General features: G+C 43.9%; 1 protein-coding gene across 4 annotated transcripts in view; it reads left to right on the forward strand.

Moving 5' to 3' along the window:
* The window catches only part of LOC135400902 (eye-specific diacylglycerol kinase-like), a 434,456-nt gene that overhangs the window by 181,389 nt on the left and 230,689 nt on the right, over window positions 1-22,378 (forward strand). The gene's annotated exons all lie outside the window — the stretch shown is intronic.

The raw sequence follows: 22,378 nt of genomic DNA on the forward strand, positions 1-22,378 counted from the left end.
GCACACGCGACGTTTATACGTGCTTGAGCTGTGTCGCTGTACGTCACAGGTCACGTGAGGGGAGTAGCATACGTCACGATGTCATCTCGTTCTGCGATGAGCTCTTTTCACGAGGAGATGGATTTTCCAAAGGTGTGCAGAACAGAGCCCTCGCGCTCGCTCTCTAGGTCACCTAGGCTCATCGTTCTTTCGCAGGAATTCGTTTTATTCGTTGGAGAACGCGCTGCACCGAAAAACGGGAAAAAATGGGGGGGGGGGGGGGTCACCTCTGTGCTCCTTTCAGAGTTTTGTATATGTAGACAACATAATGTTCCGTTTGCAATCAGTAATTGTCGTGGTATGAGTAAACACACGTTATAACGGAGTCAGCTGCGCTGGTAAAACATTTGATATTCAGGGAAATTCGATAAAAGCGGAAGTGCAACAAGCAGTAGCTTCAGAAAGCTTGGTGGCGAGCGTTTTGGCAGCCTTTTAATTGATATGGTCGGTAACGTGTTGGCTTGCTGAGCTCAAGGTCGCGGGTTCGATCCCAGCCGAGTACGGTAGCAATGTGGGGGAGGTAAGCATTGCTTCCAGCACCGTGTGCCGGAGATTTCCGGTGCACGTCAAAACAACCCCAGGTGGTCCAAATTATCCGCAGTCCTGCCCTGCGGCACTTGCAACATGTCGCCACACTATGCACAAACAAACCTTACGTGTAGCATCACGGTACCATTATTATTTGGAAAGCGAAGAGCGTGAGAGAAAGAAAACGAAGACACATAAGGTAGGTTTACCGTGCGAGCTAACTACTAAGCTAACTACTAAACGGATTCGGCTCACAGGACATTTCGAATGGTAACCCGTGCAATTCGATCGGGACAGCGTGAGACTTCGAATAAAGCGATGGCTAAAGAAAGTGATTTCCTCATAACGATGGTTTACTGTGCCCACTAGCGTCTTATTTTATGCTTATATTCAATGCATGTTGTTTTCATAACATAGTAAAATAGTAAGTTCCGGACAGTGGATAGAGGTTGTTAACCGTGATGGCTTATTTCTAGGAGACCTCCCCCCCCCCCCTCCCCCTGCACAACGTCTTTTCCTGTCCTAATGATCCACGTGTTTATCAAGTTGCGGCTAAGATGGCTTTTAAAATGGCCTTAAGATTACAAGTAACATCGGCGTACTCACTGCAGCAACATCTTTTTGACGTGACCTTGAAAGTCCGGGATGATTGGCTGTACGTCGCGCGTAGCAGTTGAATGTGTGTGCCGTTCGCTGTTGCCTCTGCACTACGTGTCTTCCGCGGCTAGCAACATTATTGTTGTGTAGCTCTTGAATGTAACTCTTGATAAGATTATGTAGTTTATAACATATCAATCAATCATTTCACCCTTTTTATTTGTATGGCTATTAGAAACACGGGAGTACAACACTGATAAAAAAACAATGCTGATAAAAAAAGAGGGATCCCGAGGCATAGCAATGGGCACAATACCTTGATGAGCTAAATCTACGTATACTGTTACTAATCCTGAATAGCTACATGTGATGATAAAGTCATGATACAACATTAGAACGTGGTTAAAAGATCCAGTGACCATTGATTGATTCATTTCAATGCAGGTCCTCGTAGGTAATAGCCATCATATAGCCATCTAGGCCACGCTGGTAACCACTATTGTACACTACAGAACCTCGTTGCTATGGGCCCCGTGCGTTCCGTTGCCCTTCCTCTTGCTTACTACATGTCTAGTTCTGTACGCACATTCCTCTCATTGCCATACAATGGACAGACACAAGCTCAGTTCCGAGAAAACCTTGACAGCTACCTCCATTAATGAGACACTTGCCAAGAAAGAAGGTCTAAAAGCTTTCTGTGCAACAAAGAAAGCAATTGTTTCTCGTTTTCCTTGGAGCATGGAAAAGACTGGGGACCCAAGAACGATCGCTTCTTCTTCTTGCTTACTTCTATGGCACTGGCGTATACAGCTGAAAGGAGTATCGTTGACTGCACATCACTGACTCCACGCGCATGGCAAGTAATGGAAAAGATATTTGAGCTCACGGTTTCAAGCAGGAAAGTAGTATTGTGCCGTGCTTTCGTTTCAAGTCGAATCACTATTATGTGTGTCAGATATAGACTTTGTACGTTCAAAATACTTTAAAGAGAAACATAACCTCAGCATGAAGTGTACGAAACCAGCTGAACGCTTAATCATTCTTTTCTTTAATTCCTTTTTTGTCCAACACGAGCCCACTTTTCGTGCACTTTTGTGTTTTGTAGCATACAGTGTGCAACACATGTTACACACTTACTGTCACCTCTGGTCGTGTTATTAAATCTCTCCACACCGAGACCTGCATGCTGTGCGAGTGCTGATTTTTTTTTTTTTTTTTATCTAGAAGCTGCCAGAGAACTTTAATTACGTGGTGTTGCCAATGCAGCACGTTCTCCGTTGAACTTCCTGAAAGAAAAAAAGAAGAGAACAAAAAAAGAGCAGAGACTCATCATCAGGGTTGTAATTTAACGCTTGCATAGCTGCTTCGGGCGGTACCGTACCATCGACATAAATGTATAACGGAAAAGGTTGAGTCAGGCTCTGTAATTATAACCTCCTCGAATAACCTGCCGATGTATAAGATACTAATTAGAATCCGACCACCCCATTTCAACCGCACACGTCAAGTTTAAAGGGACGGTCTCGTACTGCCGGGGCGATTCCGAAACTTAGCCAAAACTAGTTTCACGAGTACTGTACACATACAGCCGTCAAAGTTTCATTCTGAATAACAAAGTCGTTTTCGAGGAATTTGTCGAAACGTGCCGTAAGAGCAGACGACGAAAGCTGCGCCTCTCATGCATACGTCACGTATGACGTCGGCTTGCGGGTGCGTCGTCGTTGTCATGGTAATTCTAACTTGCAGAAGCACCTTGGGTTGAGTAATCCCCTTTGCTCTCGAAATGGGGACACTCAGGCATATACCTCCGCGAGCGGAGAATGTAGTTCGAGCATTGACTGTGGGGTCTCCCATAATGTGGCGCACAATCGGATACGTGGAAGCTAAGCCACGTGTTTTCTTTCCGCGAGTATTTAACGCGGTTTTTAAATAAACACGTACTCCTTCTCCATGTACGTAGTCAGCGACACTTCATTTCGAAGCATGATCAGTGTAGCCTAGCCTGGAACACAGGGGTGAAGGCGACGTTGAGTCGTAGGCCATGCAAAGTGACGTAAAGCAGCTGAATGTTAATGACTGGTCCATTGCATAGAGGTATGACCATTGACTGATGTCATGGCACCATTGCTCTTGTGATGACACAAAAGCGTAAGGATATCTTTGCCTTTTCCACGCCGAGACCGGGAGGTGACATGTGTTCGAATCCTGTCACCGGCTGTGCTGTCTGAGGTTTTTCCCTGGGTTTTTCGAAGACTTTCCAGACAAATGTCGACACAGTTCCACCTGAAGTCGGCCCAGGACGCATACTAACCCCCCTGTCTGCCACTCCTTGCTGCTGTCCGCTCTCCATCTGTCCACGTCTGTACGCCGCTTATAGCCACAGTTGTTTCGCGGCGGTAACACGGGATTTTAAAAAAAATATTTTTGCCCCACAAAAATTCCAAATCAAGCTCAAACTCAAACAAAAGCGTAAGCTGTCAGTTCTTCATACTTTGCACAGTAATGAATTTTTCAAAGATTGACATTTTTGCTGATCACAGCGATCATAGACGTTGCATAAAGCGAAGAACACGGAGGCAGTTCCGGATTGGCGGACAGGTACCACGTGATAAGGAAGTATTACGTGAGACGTTTTATACTCTCAAAACTTTTTTTTTTTTTTAAGAGTGGCCGCAGCGTTTAAGCAGTCTAGTTTAAATGGTTGTACATACAGGGACATCTTGGCCCCATATTTGTTTGTGTTTCGTTTTTGTTTTCTCTCTCTCTCTCTCTCTCTCTCTCTCTCTCTCTCTTGCGTCGTCTGCTCCGAACCGCCATCAGGCATTGTTTGTATCCAGCGTGACATGCATGAGCAGAAAGTGAACGTCTCTTCCCTGCCGCTGCAGAGTGCGAAAACTCCACTTCCGGCCGATTCGCATGGATGCTTCGTCTTACGCTGCAGTGTTCTGGGATGCACCAACCGTGCACGTTCGACAAGGGGCGTCCTGTATCACGAAAATCCAAGGGACAACGTGCGGAAGGGAAAGTGATTGCGATTTCATATATGTATGCATGGATAAAAGGGGAAAAATATAGAAGAAATAAACAAGAAAGTACAAACAACAAAGCGAGCTGGTTAGCTTTTGTTGCATGCGTTCTCAATAGATGGCGCTACGACGTATGTCAGCGACTCAGCATAGGGTTTGTCAGCGTAGATGAGGGACTCGCCGACTTTTAGTTCGCGAAACAATCTTTGAAATTCGATTGCTAAAGAAATGCTTAATGTACAAAAGTGCTATCTCATGGTGCCAGGTTACAAACTTTCAGAAGAACATCCCTTTTCTACAGGGTTACCATACGCAGTACAGTCCGTTTAACTACCTAACCTTTTCAAACACAAGACACGAAAGCTGTAATTTTTTTTTTACCACATACGAAATTAAAATGCGATACCTTTGAATGCAGCCACGGTAAATAGTGTTAAGTATGAGCGGCCCCCGTGGCGGGGGGCATCATTATAAACTACCGGTACGGTATCGCTGCACTTTTCAAAAAGGATCAAAAGTGATGCCTCCATATCTCTATTTTTGATCCATTTACTCTTAATGTCCATGTACGATGTTATATAGGAGTCCCTACCCTACGAAAGCATGCTTTTGCTTTTCACATTGAGTGACTACAACCATGGATCTGTGGCTAAAACAAAGAGCTGTCGTTGACTTTCTGACGGAAGAGGGTTCCGCACATAAGGAAATTGTTAAGAGCTCCTGGATATATTTGAAGCTGAGGGGCAGGGCTTCTTTAAAGATGTTATTGCCGGCGATGTGACGTGTGCATACCTGTACGATCGAGATAGCATGATTCAATCCAAGAAATGGCACCATAGTTCCAAGGGATGTGATGTGATGTGATGTGATAATGAAAAAGATGGGGATGTAACTTTCGACGAAGTCGAACTGGCTACCCCAGTATGCTTACACACAGAAAGTACAAACAGATGATGGGAAAACAAAGAGATGATGACCAGAGAAGAACACAGATGATGATTGAGTTCACCATGCAGTTCAAAAGTTTTGACCAAGTCTGCGACATCTACTTAAAAAGTGATGACAATTGTGTTCGAGGACGCACAGCGCGTTACTCGCATGATTTTTGGTGTCACACAATCGTCTGCGAAGCCTACGACACCTAAGAAGCTGAAGCAGACTATATGAAAGGAGGAAAGAAAGGCCACATAAATACATTCGTTTCCATGCAGCTTCATAGCTCCACTGTAAGTCCACACATGCCATTGTTCTCAACCCAGGCGATTGCCAAGATCGTGGCCCGTGGTGCCTCCTCCACCGTACGGCCCTGGTTTGACACCTTCGGGCTTCTACCTGTTTGGTACGGAGGATGCAGTACATCCTACGTGGATTCTGACGAGGACTTGGATGAAGTTGAATCAGCTGGAAAATCATGGGTCAGGAAGAAAGACCCAGAAGTTTTCCAAAAGGGATTTGATACTTGGGTTCGACGACGGCGCAAATATATTGAAAGTAATGGTGACTGCGTTGAATAGTAGCTTCATGTAGAGGAGGGCTTCAGGCTATAATCTATGTAACTTTTCCTTTGACCTGTCCAGTAATAAAATTCCGAATAAGGATTGATTACGTTTTACCCTCTTAGATGATAATAATAATTGGGAGTAGATTTACCCTCGTACGATTTCAAGGTCACGAAAGTGGTTTTTCTGGATATAACGCATTCATAGGATCGTCGAGACAGTTTGAGACAGTTGAAGCAATTTATGGCACAATTTTTCCACGATGATGATGTTGATGGTAGGAGAAAAAATATGGAGATCTGAGCACGCTTGCAGCGGAACACGCTACTCCAGCAAAAAAAAACTTCTACGAGGTGGATACGATATGTACCTTTCATTCATTCGATGTTGATGAAGAAAAATACTAGGGAGAGGTTGAATTCATTCGAATCTTAGTTCTGACAAAGTTTTTTAACGTCCCGTATGCTGCTGAGCTTTATTTTTTCGCTCGACTGCATTGTAAAAAAGAAAAGAAAAGAAGCATCCAATCAAGGATTTCTATTTCAACGTTAGGTACAAGAGTCTCGTTCTCAAGAATTTGAGTTCTTTCCTTGCATTTTAAAGGGACGGTACAGTGCAAAAAATTCTCCTCGTGCAATAAAAGAAGACAACAACAACTTCATTGTGAGATGATGAATGGGGAGTTTTATCGCCAGGGGCGATATACTCAACCCCATTGCTGGTGGTGAAGTGGGGAATGAAATAATGAGCCCCTTCACAATAACGATCGAAGTCCTATGGTGCCCAAAAAGGTCCAAAGAGCTTTGAGGGAAGAGCGTTGGTGAGCTGGATTTTTGCCAGGGACCAAGCAATTTTTAGAGAGAGAGGGGCGAGAATCCAGCTGATTAAGAGATCCGGAGAGTGCGATTCGGGAAGGTTGGTAGTGTGGGCAATGAAGAATGTGCTCTAGATCTTCTAGAGCACCGCAGTTACAGCATCTGGGAGTAGTCAACTTGTCTCGCGATAACGCTACTGAGTGTAAAAGCTACATCGAGTCGCATTCGATGAATAAAAGAGGACGTTACCTTGAGAGCAGTACAAAAGGAACGGGTTTCATCCGTCGCCTCGTTCGTGATTTATGCTCGAACGAAACCGGAATTAACTCTTTCCCTCTCCCTTTCCTTCTCGAGAACGATATCAACGTGGTGCAGCGCCTCTCATTGGTCATGCTCAAACGGTACGCCGAATCATCGCGGGAGATTGCTTGCCCTCTCTTGTGCCGTTTTTGGGCTTCTGTGTGCACCTTCGGAACGGTTCGGGTATAATTTTCGGTTCGGAACAAACATAATGTTAGAATTAGAATATACATCGAATATTGAATTATTCGTTTCTGTATTCAAAAAATTCGAATATTCGCGCATGCCTAACGGAAAGGAAGCCCAGCTTTTGCAGGTTCGATTTTTATGTCGTCCGCGTTGACATTCCCGGTCGATTGTGACTGTCGCCGCCCGGTATTCACATGACCGCACGCCTGCCGCTCCAGAAAGAAATTCAATAAGAATCGATTTTTCCTCTCGGTCCCGCACAACTGCGAAAACTTTATGTGGTTAGCTTACCTTATCTAATGAAAGAGTCAGGCCAGCAGGCTGTGGTTTCGGGAAGTCGGTCCCTTGCCACATGTACGAGTATTCCGCCGGGTAAGCTGATGAATGTCAATCCACGCAGAATCAGATTCAGACGGGCCTATAAAGCCTTCCCACCAGCCTGGGCACCAGTGTAGATAACAGGAAAGGGTGACAAGTGCTGTTATTACTGCACGAGGATGTTATCTACAACATTCGATAGAGCGCCATTGGGCTAAAGGACGGGACCCTCCAATCTATTTCCCTGAATCATCGCATTCAGGCTTCAGCTTTTCAGCGCTAGCCCCAGCGGTGCACTGGATGACCGATGTTGAACCAATGTGAAGTGACCACTTGGGCGGTTCCACGCGAAACGATCCAACGGCCCTGCTCGGCCTTCACAAAACAATCACGAGCTTCTACGAACCAGTTTTTGCAGTTCCTAATATTGTGAAACGTTTCTTCCCAGATCTCCGTCGCTCAGAAGGTTAGAAGTTGCCTGCTGCTAAGACACCCACCATATGCATAACGGAAACTGAATATAACTAACCGCCGTCACGTAAAAATGAACAAGGAAATTTGTCGTGCGACACTCAATGCACGATGGCCCGAAACGCAGGAAGCACACCAAATGGGTGAAAGATTCCGCTTCAAGAACAAAGTGAGCTGAGCCACGATCAGAAAGATAAAGTGCTTTTGGAAGGCCGTTCAATGAAACAAGCGCCTTTTTGATGCTAGCGGAAAATGGTCGAACTGTGTAGTATAACGGCCCCAACCATTAAGGGGTCTCTCCGGCCGGCGTTCGGTTCATCCCTTGTTTATCTCTACGAGAAAAGAAAGTCCAGCAAAGCAGACGCCTATACTTTTCTGTATGTCGCTTCTGTTTTTGCGAACTCGGCAATGCGTAATAGATAAACCATTGGTTTTTCAGCCCGGCATGATACTCAAAAAGCATCTCTTTCCTACATCGGACTTTTTATTCCGCGGGAGGGTCTTAGAGTAGGGAGGGGATGATGTAAGAAAGATTGTGCAGAGATGTTCTTTGAGCACAACGTTTTCTTGTTTCGTTTTGAGTGATTTGTGGCCGTCTTTCTGAGTAGCGAAAAATAGATGATCTCCCGCAGAAGTTACTAGAGCAGAATAGAGCGTCTCGCTGTTGTCGTCTCTGGACATTTTGATGTGACTGCAACGCAATTGCTTTCCGGGCGGTTTTCGTCCTGGCTTCCTGCGAAAGCCTTGCGCTCGAACCCCGCGATTGTTATGCGGAAGGCGGTTGCTCCATAACGAGTAACGCTGGAAGACCAAGTTGATATCTTCTCCTTGTGTAGTCTGAGGCAGTGTTTTGTGTCTTCTTGTATAGGTGAAATGCGTCATTTTATCATCGTCACGTATCTGTTTTTGTAAAAGCGTGAAGGAGAACAATGGGAATACACCTTTTAGACTAGCCCTAACAACGGATTGCGTATTTTCCCTCGAACAACAACAACAAGAATAAATGGTGAAGTGATTAAGTGGTGACTGCCTCGAACAACAACAACAAATAGATCATGACTATGACCTGGGGTGATTCACCGCTGAAGAGCAGTACACTACCCCATTACACGCGGAACATGAGATGTGAGATATGAAAATGAAGTTATGTGCAAGTACAACACTTGAACTCTCCTCCACTGGCTGCGCTGCGCTACGTCACAAAAAAAGGAAGATGAAGAAAGAAACACATGAAAGAAGCGCCAATGGTCTTTGAGATGCAGGGGAGGACCCTACAGCTGCCGGCTTGCTCTCGAAGATATCATATGTACTATAAGAAAAGTGTAATGGAGCTTATAAAGAAGGCAATGTGGATCGCACGTTATTCTGTTGCTCTGTGTATCACTGCGATGTGGGTTTAAAGGGACAGTCTGGACTCGAACGAAAACTTTAAAACTGTCCCTGCTTCTTGTGACGCCTATAGACCCGCCGTGCAAGTTCAATTAAGTGCGCAGCCAGTTATTTCGTAGTTGAGTTTTATAGCGAGGGTCTTTGAATACCGTTATGTCTCTGTCAGTTGCTACCTGTAATTTTTCTTCTCTTTTTTTTTTATTCTGCCATGGAATCACGCCACCCATTCGAGATAAAGCTTGGTGATTACTCTTTGTGGTATCTCGAAACAGACACTGTTGTTAATCTCCTTCCTTTTGGCCCAACACCCTTGTGATGTCCCATGCTGACATCACCATGAAACCGGAACCGGATGTCAACACGCAGATTGCTTTTCTCGTTTTTCCCAAAAAAACTGCGATGCTCTGCTGTATGAGCATGTTCCGTATGGCATCTACATATCATCTATATATCATGTACATATCATCTACGTCATCGATTACGTTTCGCCGCCGCGCAAATCATGCTGGTGGGCATTATCAGCTTATCACCCGATGCATTTTTCCAGCTTCTTGCCCACCACAGTAAAATATAACCTCGAACCGGTCTTCTCGTGACGTCACATGTTTGTAAGCAATGCTCCTACCGAAAGTGGATGCGCTTCCAGTCTGGTGCCGAGCTTCGTCCCCCACATGGTTCTTACAGCCACATTTGCGAACAATAATGGTTTCCGTCAACAGGAGCATCAAGCCTTCAGCACATGGCATTCACGAAAGGGTGTCGTAAAAGCGTTATGAGAGAGCTTCCACTCCTGTGATGCGATCAAAAATGCATGAAGCGCTTATCTGATACACGTGGGAGCGCTTTGGCCGCTGCCGCAGTGGAACAGCCAATCCTACATGCTGCATTTTGAAAGCGGCAACGAGGCAATGTAGTTTTCTCCAGTGACACAGGGGGGGGGGGGGGGATATGTTCATTAGACGAAAAAGGAAAAAAAACGGGGAAAGGTCAGCCAAACGGGACGTCGGCTTGCTATTCCAGAAATAAGAAATAATAATAAATAAATAAAAAGAAAAGATAAGAATGACACAGTGACACAGTCGTTAACTGAACCTATGGAGATTGACTCCACAATGATGACGCGTACAACATTGAAGCGTCTCCAACGTCTAAGCAATGATCCCAAGTCCGTGTGTTTCTGGACAAAGTTATGTGTGGGGGTGTCTCGACAAGGGCGTGGTGGTCGGTGTGGTTTGCTTCTTTTATGCAGCGGTGCGAATACTGCGTTTTCGTGTGCTTCATTCACTGTACATACTTACTTCATAATGCTTATGTATTCGTCAGAAATCATCGTGTACAAAATATCGTTTCTACATTGTCCCCGTTGTGGTTCTGCGACATGAATGAGAATCGACAAGTAGTTTGTTCATTAAAATGACGCGGAGAACAATAGCACACCTGAGCGGCAATCCGAGAGGGGTGGGCTTAATTCCCGCCTATGCGGCAGTCGATGACTTATCGTGAACTGCTGTTTCTGAAAGGGACTGTCACATCTGGAAACCCATCTTATGAAGCTTATACCATCGGCATCGGCCAATGAAAGTGCTTAAATATTAAATAGACGAAGTTTAAAGATCAGCGCTGCTTCCGCGGCCGCATCAACCCTGGCGTTGTGACGTCACTCCCTAAATTGAGGAGAGAGAGTGCGGCGCTCAGAGGAGGAAAGGCGCCGTCCAGACGCCCCGTTACTCTGAGACGCCCGCACGGCCGCGGCATTCGTTTTCTCGAGATCGTGCCCTCCTTGTTTCTTAGTGAGTGACGCTTTCTCATTTTTCCAGAGAGGGAATTCCGGGATACTCTCAACATCCGTCGTCTGCTCTTGTCGTGTATTCCATCGAATAACAGTCAAACTACGCCACTTTTCCGCCTGGGATTTTCGATGCCGTGGTCCACGAAGAATGAAACGACACTGTACACTCTTAAAATAAACTTCACCGCATAGCACGCTCCGAACCAACCATCATCTCGAATGATATCGTTGTCTGCCCTGATTTCTTGAAAACTGGAGGCGTACGCCTTGAATGATATCGTTATCTGCCCTGATTTGTTGAAAACGGGAGGTGTGCGCCTTTTTTGTGACACTTACTGTCATGTCACCACTCATCATCACCCACCCATGTCATCATCACCCACCCATGTCATCATCACTTCTTCATTTATTGTTGTTGTTGTTGTGACACTTACGCTGTTCATAATTGACACAAAAAAAAATTCGTACGCCTCCCGATTTCAACAAATCAGGGCAGATAACGATATCATTCCAAATGATGGTTGGCTAGGAGCGTGCTATGCAGTGAAGTTCGTTTCGAAGAGTGCAGTTTCGAAATCGACTGAAACAGATGCGACCATCTCTTTAAGACACAGGCCTTGCGTTTGACTCAGCTGATCCGTGAAATAGGTCATTCACTGCGTCTGATTTCACTTGCGTGGCATCAAGTATTTAGGTTGGTTTGGTTTGGTGTGTGAAGAAAAAAAAATTAAAGTGCATAAAATAAGAGTATGGAAAACGGATTTTGCAAATTGAATAAAACATTCTTATATCAGTAAATATTATTTACCTAACCTCTAAAGAAATACATTCACGTGCGAATAATACATCAACGTACACTCGTTTTTGGGTTAATACGTCGCACGAATGTTCAAAAGCACGGATTCAAGCATTCCAGAACATATTTACTTCAAGAACGCGGACAGGCGCTTTATTGCCTTCTCATGCTTCTTGTTCAGGGCCCTCGAATACCTGAAGTCATGAGTGTTCGACTTCTGCCTGTTCCACCACTACCGCTGTCTTTTAATTAAAGCGCTCTTCCCTTGTTAGCCGCAACTAAACTGCAAAAACAAAGTTGAAAGTCTTTGTTGGGAAGTTGCACAAAAGAAATCGACATCCGACATAGAGTCCGCAAAGAAAATTCGATAGCAAAAGGGATTCCCAGAGGCTGAGAGTTTCCCAGTGGAAGGAAGAGGTTGGTTTTCCGTTGTGTTCTGGTTTTGTCTCTTCTTTGTCTTGGTATTTTGGCTGTTGTCGACAGGACCTTTGCGTAGAAAAACGGTCCCTACGTGGCCCTGATTGGTTCTCATTCTGTTCATGTTTTCAGGTTTTGTGCTTTGTACCGCCTTGAATGAATCACGCGAAGTGGAAGGACTCCATTATTTAGGGCTTTGTCGACGAGGCGTAGTCCTGGGTACTTCGCAACCGCGGGATACGTTGTGAAACTTTAATATTATTCCCGTTCGGCTGAGAATCGAAGGCGGGATGAAGAAATCGCAAGAACAAACAAAGAGAAGACACGTGTAAAAATAACTACAAAATGTTTCAGCTGATAGATGGAGGAACGTGTGTACGATTCAGGGATAACACATTTTCCATGGCTTTACAGATATTATAGGTAAAGTAAATTATTCTCCCGAAACGTCGCGTAAATCTCGTACGGAGAGTGCACCAAAATATTCTCTGTTTGTTTGTTGTTTGTAAGAAAAAAAAAAGTTCTCTCTCTCTCTCTCTCTCTGCGTTGCCGGCCGCAAACTGTTCTGATATCGTAGTTATCCGTCTCTACAAGTGTGCAAAAAGGGCACCTGGATTATTGGCACCATCGACGTTTCTGGATTATAAATTCTATGGGACATGCGCGCGTCTTTCTTCTGGGTTATTTTTGACCGAGAGGGGGGGGGGTGGATATATTTATTAGATGAAAGGGAAAAACAACGGGGGAAAGGTCAGCCAAAGGAGTCGTCGGCTTGCTATTCCGCAACAAAAATAAAATTAATAAAAATGAAGAAAGAAGAATGAAATAAATAAAAAATAAAAGAAGAATGATGCTGAAGAAGAATAAAATAAATAAAAGAAAGAATAAAAGAAAAGAATGAAGAAAGAAAAGAAGAATGGAGATGAAGAACGGGAGCTTGGGCACCGGCAGACCGAGGGCAGCTTGAACACCCTTTGCTGTGCTGCATATTCGTGTGGCTGACGTCACATTAACAGCAATATCTGCATTATTAATCTCCCCGCTCATTACCTTCTTCGTTGCACTATGTGTCATATGAGACATTCCTCTCTGAAATTTCCGTCGCCGACTCGCAAGGCGTCATATCATCGTCATCATGTATCTCTCTCTCTCTCTCTCGCAAGGCGTCTTAGTTTTTATGTCTAAGTCCTTGTCTTTATCCATAATGTTTGTTGATACTGACGTGGTTTGAAACGGAACGGGTGTTTATACGGGTGTTTAACCCTTATTTACAGACTGATTTTCTATTAACTTCGTCGTCCGTAGCCATATACGTGATGGTTCGTCGCTATCGGGGCTCCAGGGCAAATCTAAGCAGAGAGCAGAGCAGCTAAGCAAACACAACGCTGGAGACTCAATCATGTTTGCTTGCCGTTGTCCTATCGTCTTTTCGTTGACGTTGAAACATTGACCTGTTTGGTAAGCCTGCGAGGCCTCAAGTCATATGCGCGTAAAACAACTCTGTTAGCCTAACTATCCAATGTCTTCGTATAAATATCCAATATCGTCTTATATGTCGAAAATTAATCTGCGTAGCATCCGACCTGCTCCCGTGGCATAGTGGTTCGGATGCTCGCTTTCCGCGCCGAGGCTGGGAGGTGACACGGGTTCGAATCCTGTCACCGGCTGTGTTGTCTGAGGTTTTTGCCTGATTTTTTTTTTCTTGACGAATGTCGGCACAGTTCCCGCTGAAGTCTGCCCAGGACACATACTGACTTCCTGTCACCTACTCCTTCCTGCTGTCCTCTCTCCATCTGTCCAAGTCTGTACGCCGCTCATAGCCACAGTTGCTTCGCGGCGCTAACATGTAATTTAAAAAAAGTATTCGACGAATTTGTCGCGTTTTTCTATGCTTTAGTGAAGTATCGATTTCTACCTCCATAATTTCACACGAGGGTTGTAAATCATGTAGAAAAATAAATAAACATGCGCGTGTTTTCGTGACTGGAACGGTGACGTGACGATATGTGCCGATACACACTTTTATTTCTTCCGCTGTTATCGTCGTAATAATACGTATTCAAAATGCGTTACGACTATAGACATGTATTTGTTGTTGTTTTTGTGTCCCAGAAAGTTTATAAGCGCTGAAGTTTGCCACTTATGACATTCCGTCACGTATTAGAAAGACCAAAAGTTTCTCAGATGAGTCGACTTGGTTCTGGACGCCTACTTAGATTAGCTCAAAATTTATGAAGTGGTATAACGGTATATATGTCTTTTTCACAGTAGGCTTCATAATTCTTCCGTCCGCTATAGCTTCTGTTTTCGGTTTACCTTTTTCTTTTCAATAAATATATATTCCCTCTTTTTTCTTTTCTTTTTTATTATCAACGCTGTGGATTGGCTTACGAATAGGCGCTAAAAGAGACTGAAAGAGAGCAAAAAGGAAAGAGCAACAAGGAAACACACTTGTTAAAAATTTGGAAGCAATGGTGCTCGACTCTTAAACGTTTACTACTATACTTCAATTACCTTTATCCTTTGAACGTTTTTCACAATCTGGTGTTAGGGATGTGTGTTGAATATTACCATTGAGAGTCCAGTACTAGCGCAGAGCACGTGAAAGTAGCTGTTTGACTCCGAGCAGTGAGAAAAGTAAGCAAGAAATGATCTGCCACTTCGCAAAGCTGCGTCCCTTGGTGGTGCAGAAAGCAGTGAAGCGTGTGTACATAGATGGGTGAGAGGGAGAGACGCTGTATGTTGAATAACCATCACAAAGTTTAATGCTTACAATCCGAAAGTTGAATCGACGTGTAGTGCAGAGACTTGCCGTTGTCCTGGAGGGACCTGTGAGAGTTTGAAGCGAAACGTTGACCTTCAGAACAATGAGAAAGAAGAAGAAGAAAAAAAACACACTTTATAATACGACAATGGTACAATTTCTTTCATTGTATGAATGAAGTACTGATGATGTCCTTCAATGCCTTGGTTGCATAAATTATGGAACGTTGATGTGACTAATGTGTATAGCAACTAAACCAACTTTCTTTTTTCATGTGCCTGTCCCAACCTGAAATTTCAACTAAAAGGTAAGACACATTTCCCCCTACTTCTAATAACAGAGTCATGCCGTGGTAACATAAGCATCAGACCAAACGGAGAAGCTTTTTCGCAGTCCAATGTTTCTAATTGGACTCCTGTGTCACTTCATCATATCAAGAAAACGAAAACGAAATCTCAGCTCCTCAAAGCTTCATGGAGGTGATTTCAAAGTCACGCAAAGAGTGTGAACTTATGGGGTCGAATCACGCCGCCGGATGTTCAGCCTTCGGTTTTCCCCTTGGGTTTTCCTCGGACACTTTAAAAATGGATGATAGCTTAGTTGTTCATGAAGCCCCAGACTTCCCAATGCTTTTCACAATAATAACAACAAGAATACTCACGGTGGTGTCAACTGTAGTAGCCATGGAAATACCTGTTTGAACAGCGCTAACGGTCGTACTTGTGTGTTCGCTGGAGAGGTGGCATTGCCAGCAGCTGTTGAAGCAATACGTTGGAAGGCTTCAGCAGAAGACGAGAGCGAGACCTATATTTTGCTTCTCGTGCGAAGGTCATCCAGCATTTTTTGCGATGTTGTATGCAGTTAAGCTGAATAGGCAACATGGCCGACATGACCAAGGAGCGTGATGACGATTACTTCATATAAAGTTTCTGCTCTTTTTCGTGATTTTTCAGCTTCATGGGAGGAGGGGTGATGATGGTGAAAATGGTACAGTGAGTAATAAATCGTGTACATACTGCTAACATGCATGGGCATACGCGTATATACTTGCGTTATTCGCCTCGAGATCGAACTGTAGGTGGGGCTGCGACGGATGCCCTAGTGGGGATACGGCATGATCGGACGCAGCAGGCTCTTGCTTTTCTATGCAGATATCGCTGTGTTTCTGGATGAAATGCTGCTGTCAGTTCCTCACATATTGTGGATGTGTTGAAATGCGATATTTAGAACGCTGTTATGGTGTGGAAGTTCACAAAAGTGCTGCACTGCAAAACGCTCAAGTGGCGAAGTTGTGAAAAGAAAATTTCCTGTGTGCTTTTGAAGGGAAACACTGCCTCCTTTGTTCCAAGCTAGATTTTGTTTTAGTCTTTTGCTGCTCTCGCTCGAATATTTATTCGTCGCTTGTGTGTAGCTGTCTTTCCCTGTACCTTATCTTACATCGCGACAACAAGGATTAAAAAAATAAAATAACTCAAAATTCCTGTCTCTACTGATCTCAATGTACAATGCACTGATCAACAATAACAATGAATCTAAATGTACAAATGTGCAGGAATGGTGGACTTGACTTTGTGTGGGGTGCTACCGGTCAGGAAATACATATAAACTAAGTTTTTGGTTCGAGCGGCAGGTATATTCAGAAACACGCTGTTGCAGACGCGCTTCACACCCTCCAATACAGGCGTGTTTTACATAGAACGTTCAGGGATGGTGCATTTTACCTTGAATGCGTGTGTTCCAATGATTACGTGTGTGAAAGATAAAAGTCTAGCCTGCCATACGGTCAGATGAGAATGAGACGAAAGCTTGAAATTCACACATTTAAAAACACCCGTATCATAAATATATATATATATATATATATTCATGCATTCATATATTTCATATATTAATATATTCGATGCAACTTGTGTTTAGAGCGTGCAGAATATCCTAACTTAGTATTATGAAGTAACTTCGAACCTCTAGCACAGAAGCCATTCTATAAATAACTGTGACATAGTTGTATGCTTATGATAAAAAAACTGTTACAACATTGACCTTAGTTCTTGGTACATTTTGTTTGACATACAGAACAGCAGTGACAAATATAATATAACAAAGGCCGAGTGGAATCCGCGTACTGGAACGTATGCACTTTCTGTAGTTTTCTTATCTGCTAAGCACACTGGTGCAGAGAACTAGAGAAGTTGAAAAAAGTTTTCCACCAAATCACCTTCACTCATTTTGAAGCTATTTTAAAAGCACAAATGTCCAGAAATTGATCCTTCCGGGCACGTTTTCGAGCACGATGACCACAGCGAAAGCACCGGCTCAAGCGGCGCGTCCCCACTAAAGGCAGTTCACGGAGCAGCCGCGTGGTGGCGACGCTGCTCGATCTCGAGGCGAATAGTACATGCTACTTAAATTCTGTCGCATACGGTATTAGGTACATCAATCGATTAACTCCCATATTGGAAATTTGTGAACACAGACGTTTATCACTGACCCCCGTCTTGCTTTCGAACGAAGTAATACTACATATTGTAAATTGTGGTAACCAAGACGTTCTCCCGTTGCCGTTACAGAAATCATAACTGTCATTGTTGGCGTTGAAACGTCCGTTTCAAATTTTTTTTTTTTTTTCTTCCTGACTGCATGAAGAGATATAATGTAATTTTTTAATGTTGATTTTTTTACGTTGATTATCGGCTCTTTTGTATCGACAAACCAGGAGGTTATTTTTATAAAAGCGTAACCCACTTAACGCAAATTGTTATTTTCCGGTCAATAAGCCTTCGGTGTCGTGCAACAAAGCCATAAAATTTTCGGGCGCAGACGACTACGCCCATAATAGTTGGGCTACTGTTGACACGCTAGATATTTTTGTGTTATTACGTCGGTTACGGGCGTAACTTTTTATATTTATTCAAACTCTCTCTCTCTCTCAAACGCTTTCTTTTTCAAGTCGTGTAGAGATAGCTGAGGCAGTCAAACATGTGAGGACGAGCACAACTCTGAAGCCTCAATATGTGTACCTGAATATTTTGATTGGATTTGCTTCGTTTTCTTTTAACGCGTGATAGTAAATTTTACAGGTTGTAAGTACCGACGGCACTTGAATGCAGGTTTCTGCTGCGTATGGGTATTTGCGTATAAGATAACGTCCAATCATTGGTGAAAGGCTAGCAATAATAAGATGCGAAGAAGCGGCACTCTTACCCATAGTAAATAGATAGAGCGAAATCTCATGAACCCTTTTCAGGACTGTCGCAGCGCCGCATTAAATCGAATTAAATATTGAGTCAAAGAAACCTGGCGCAGTATGAGCACCTGTTAAGAGGAACAGAATATATCGTGTACATATTTGATATATTTCGAAACGACAGCAATTTGATTGGATTTGAGAGAGAAAAAAGAGATTTGATTCGATATCTGACGTGTTCTGCTCCTTCCATAATGACCCCTTCTTCCACCACACAAAAAGGAAGAAAGAAAAGATTACAACGCTACCAGGACATCACATCTGCTTGCCTCCCTCCCTTTGGAAATCCCCCGCACTTACACCAAGCATTTTTCTGCAATAGCTGCCTCAGCCGCTTCCACATCGTGCGACTTTCATTCCAGATTACGATGTTATCGCAGTGCACTCAAAGATAACTATTCTTCTCTCGTGTTTTTATGGCTTTAATTAGCTAAAGTGGTATATGTGTGATAAAAATCAATCGAGATAGTGTCCCCCCTATTCGTTTAGTGCGCTCTCTCTTCCAGCTCCTCAACAAACAAAGCATGCTCAGAAATTCGTGCTGTTCGACTCCAACTAGCAGAATATTGTGCATTGGTTCGGCTTCTCTACATTGCAGTACGACCTGCCAGGCAAAGCACGCTTTAACGGAGCCGCATTTTTTTTTTTTTTATTGTATTTTTTAAAAAAAATTTGTTCACTTTCGTCGCATACCAGATTTAGTGACGACACACGCACCGAGGCGCGTACGTTCACTTGCAGAGGACGTTCATCAACTCCTTCAGCAAGGTGAACGAGACAGATATTCACGATCCAGAGGCGTTTCAAGGGACATTCGATTAGTGGTGCATGGCTAATCTGTCTATCAATCCATGTTGCCATGACTTCCACATAAACCGGAGCTCCTCCTGATTGCTTTTCTCGAACGCCGAAGAAACCGCTGCAGGGCTGTCGGAGAAGAAAAACGTGCTGTTCAAAATTTGATGCACGAACGCGGGCGGTTTGAATTCCAAAGGCATCTGGCCTTTCCCTCCAATCGATGTCTGCCAGCTGCATTATTGATTTCAGAAGGATTTCGCAATCCGTGTTACGTTGCATCCCGGTCTACGTGGCTTTGTGGTAGTGGCTGTGGTGTTTCACTCGTAGAGTAGTTATGGTCGATGGCGACAGGTTTTTCGGGCGTTTGGATCGGGGTTGAAACTTAGGTGCGTACTCCGTTGGTTACAACTTTATGCTCATGAGCGAAATCTATGCGTTCTTTCCTCGCACCGTCAAAGATTTGGATTTTACGAAGTCCATTATAATGATTGATAGATGATTACAAGGTAAAATTACTAGTGCGAAATGAGAATAGCGACAACTACTAGGAAAGACGAAGTTCCACTGTGTTCGTGCTTTGATATTGTGCACATCCTTTCTTAGTTTTTCCCTCCCATTTTTTTTACATAATAGATATCCCCCCCCCCCCCCGTTCTTAGTCTGGTTTGGTGCAAGAAAAAATTAAATGAACAGTGTGGCGCTCATAAACCGTTCTTAGGTTCTTAGGTAGGCTGGTAGGTAGAGAAAAGAAAAAGAAAATTGAGAAGGAGGCCACGGCGGTGCGACCAGCTGTGCCATGACGCTTGGCCCCTGAATGCACTGAGCATTGATAACTTAGTGTCGGGCAGTCCTAAAGATGACCTCAGGTTGTACATCCCTGACAGAGCGCGCCAGGGCACACACCGTACTTGTTTGTTTGTCTGTCTGTTAGAAAAGGGCAGAAAATTGAACTCGTCTCCCGACGTATTCTGCTACTCCTAAGCATAAATTATTCCCTTCAAAAAAAAAAAAAAAAAACACAGAATGAAGAAAGCCTACTACTTCACTTCTTCTCGTGTGTTCCGCTCGCAAGTTCACTATACACATCGTTACCGAGTGCAAGCCTTCTTCTGGTGCATAAGCCAGAGGGAAGTAAAGAAAACTGCCAGCGTCCAGAACAGTAATGGTATGCAGGGAATCCAACAGTGAAGCCTTCTCTAATATTCACAAGCTTTCATGTAGTATTGTACGTTTCTTCAAACGTAGACTACTACATGAAAGCTTGTGAATATTAAAGAAGGCTTCACTGCTGGATTTCGCGCATAAGGCAATGAGGTTTCACTGTACATTTAACTGTATATACTGTTGCGCGTTGGCGAACGCAGCGTTGTGCTGTACATTGATGTGTACATACACTGAACTGTACGTAGACGTATTCGTTCTAATTGTAATGCATTAGTTGTGCGTCCTGTGCGCGTGTAGTATTATGCTTGGAATAGTGTGATACGCGTAATAACTTGTATAATTTACGTACCATAGTAATCGAGAAACTCAATCGAAGCACGCACTCACAAAAATATACGAAAGGAGGCGAGTTCGATTTCTCCTGTTTTTTTTTTCCTCCTTACAGGCAAACAAACAAGCAAACAAACAAACGAATCGAACGTGGAGTGCGTGCTAATCAGACAACGAACCAGTAAAAAAATAATTTGATTTCCGGACACAATCTCTTTTACGGTATCACCTCGTTCTGCACTGTCACTTTTGGTTTCGTTTTCAGAATGCAATAACGTTCATCACTGCAGTGGAAGATCGCCGTCGCCATTTCCGGATTGTATTCACATATTTGTGTGCATGTTCTTTGCGAATATGGCAAACTTTCGAAAAGTTGTTCGTCCGCGGGAAGACGCATGTTATATGGGCGAGAGCTATTTGCCTGTAGTGTAAAGTGTCGAGCAGATTTCCTAACGCCTCGCGAGGCATCTGCTGTCCTGGCAGGCATCTGCTCATGTGGCGAAGCTGGTCCCAATTTAGAACTTATGCATACTGAACTGCGCAACGGATCGTGGGAAAACGCGAGTGAAAGGCAAATGTACGCGCAGTCGAATCGCAATGACAGGAAAAGCTTCGCGCAAACGCTTTCTCGCCGAGCGCTACTGACTCAGGTAACGCTGCGCTTCCAGTCGTTGCCGCCGGATGCGAAGTGCTGCATCCCCGTTCGAAAATTGTGCTGCAATTTTGATTTTTTTGAGGACGTTACTGAATAAATGTACGAAATAAATAGGAGAGTGCAAGGCTGCTGGTGTACACGTTAGAAGGGCAATATTTATTTGACTTTAAGAAGAAACGGAGCGGAAAGTGGGGCAGCATGCACTCGAACCGAGCAATGAACGCTTTATCTATTTATTTTTATTTATTTTCGGATACTACTAACGTCGTCTGGACGTCTGAAACGTCCTCTGAACACTTACTTCATTGCTACTTTTGACTCTGTGCTGTCCACTGCGTCCCGTCGCTATTCTTCCATGTCTCCTCAAAATCAATGAAATTAATGGCCATTTCATCAGAATAAGTGTGCTTGACGGCATCATGCGTTTTCTTTGCTGTTTTCAAAATTGTCACTTTTTCTCTAAAAAAAAGGTCAAGAAGACAAAAACAAAAAAGACGTCATTTTAATTTCGTTTTATTTCATTTCACACAGAAATGAGGTTCAGGTACAAAAGGGAAAGCCTGACATGGTACCTGAACCAAAATCCATGTCCATGGCTATAGCATGACATGGCATGATAAACCCTCATGTTTACTCATGAGGAAAGCCGCGAACCCACAGTTCCACGACACACCCAACGGGAACGTGGATTGGATTGGATTGGTAAATACAAATAGCATGACACGACATCATAAACCTCTTGTTTGCTTATGAGGCAAGCCGGGAACCTACAGTTCCACGACACACCTAACGGGAACGTGGATTGGATGGATTGGTAAATACAAATCAAAGGGCGGTGGATTTGTCACCCAACGAACTCCGCTACTTCCATGCTATCTCATTCCTTATTGATACAAGTTTCATACATGTTTATGCTATTTACGCCTCTGCACCTTCCAAGCTGGACACGTCAGTCGGACAGCGTTGATGTTGGCGAAAAAAATAATAATAGGGAGAGATTAAATTCGTCACACGACAAATTCGGCGTCTCCCATAAACAGACAGTGTATTTTCTTTTAATTCTGTGTGTTGTACAGAGCACTGGCACGAATCGCACACGTGCAGCAGAATCATAGCCGCTTCCGTGAATCCAAACTGAACACTCGGTCACAACCCTGCACGTGAAATTTCAAACCTAACGCTTCTAGTCGAGCGCGAGACAGGGCACGAAGCAGAAACGCGAAAAGATGGGCATTTCCGGGTTAAGGATT

Source organism: Ornithodoros turicata, chromosome 7, assembly GCF_037126465.1.
Source record: "Ornithodoros turicata isolate Travis chromosome 7, ASM3712646v1, whole genome shotgun sequence".
NCBI lineage: Eukaryota > Metazoa > Arthropoda > Arachnida > Ixodida > Argasidae > Ornithodoros > Ornithodoros turicata.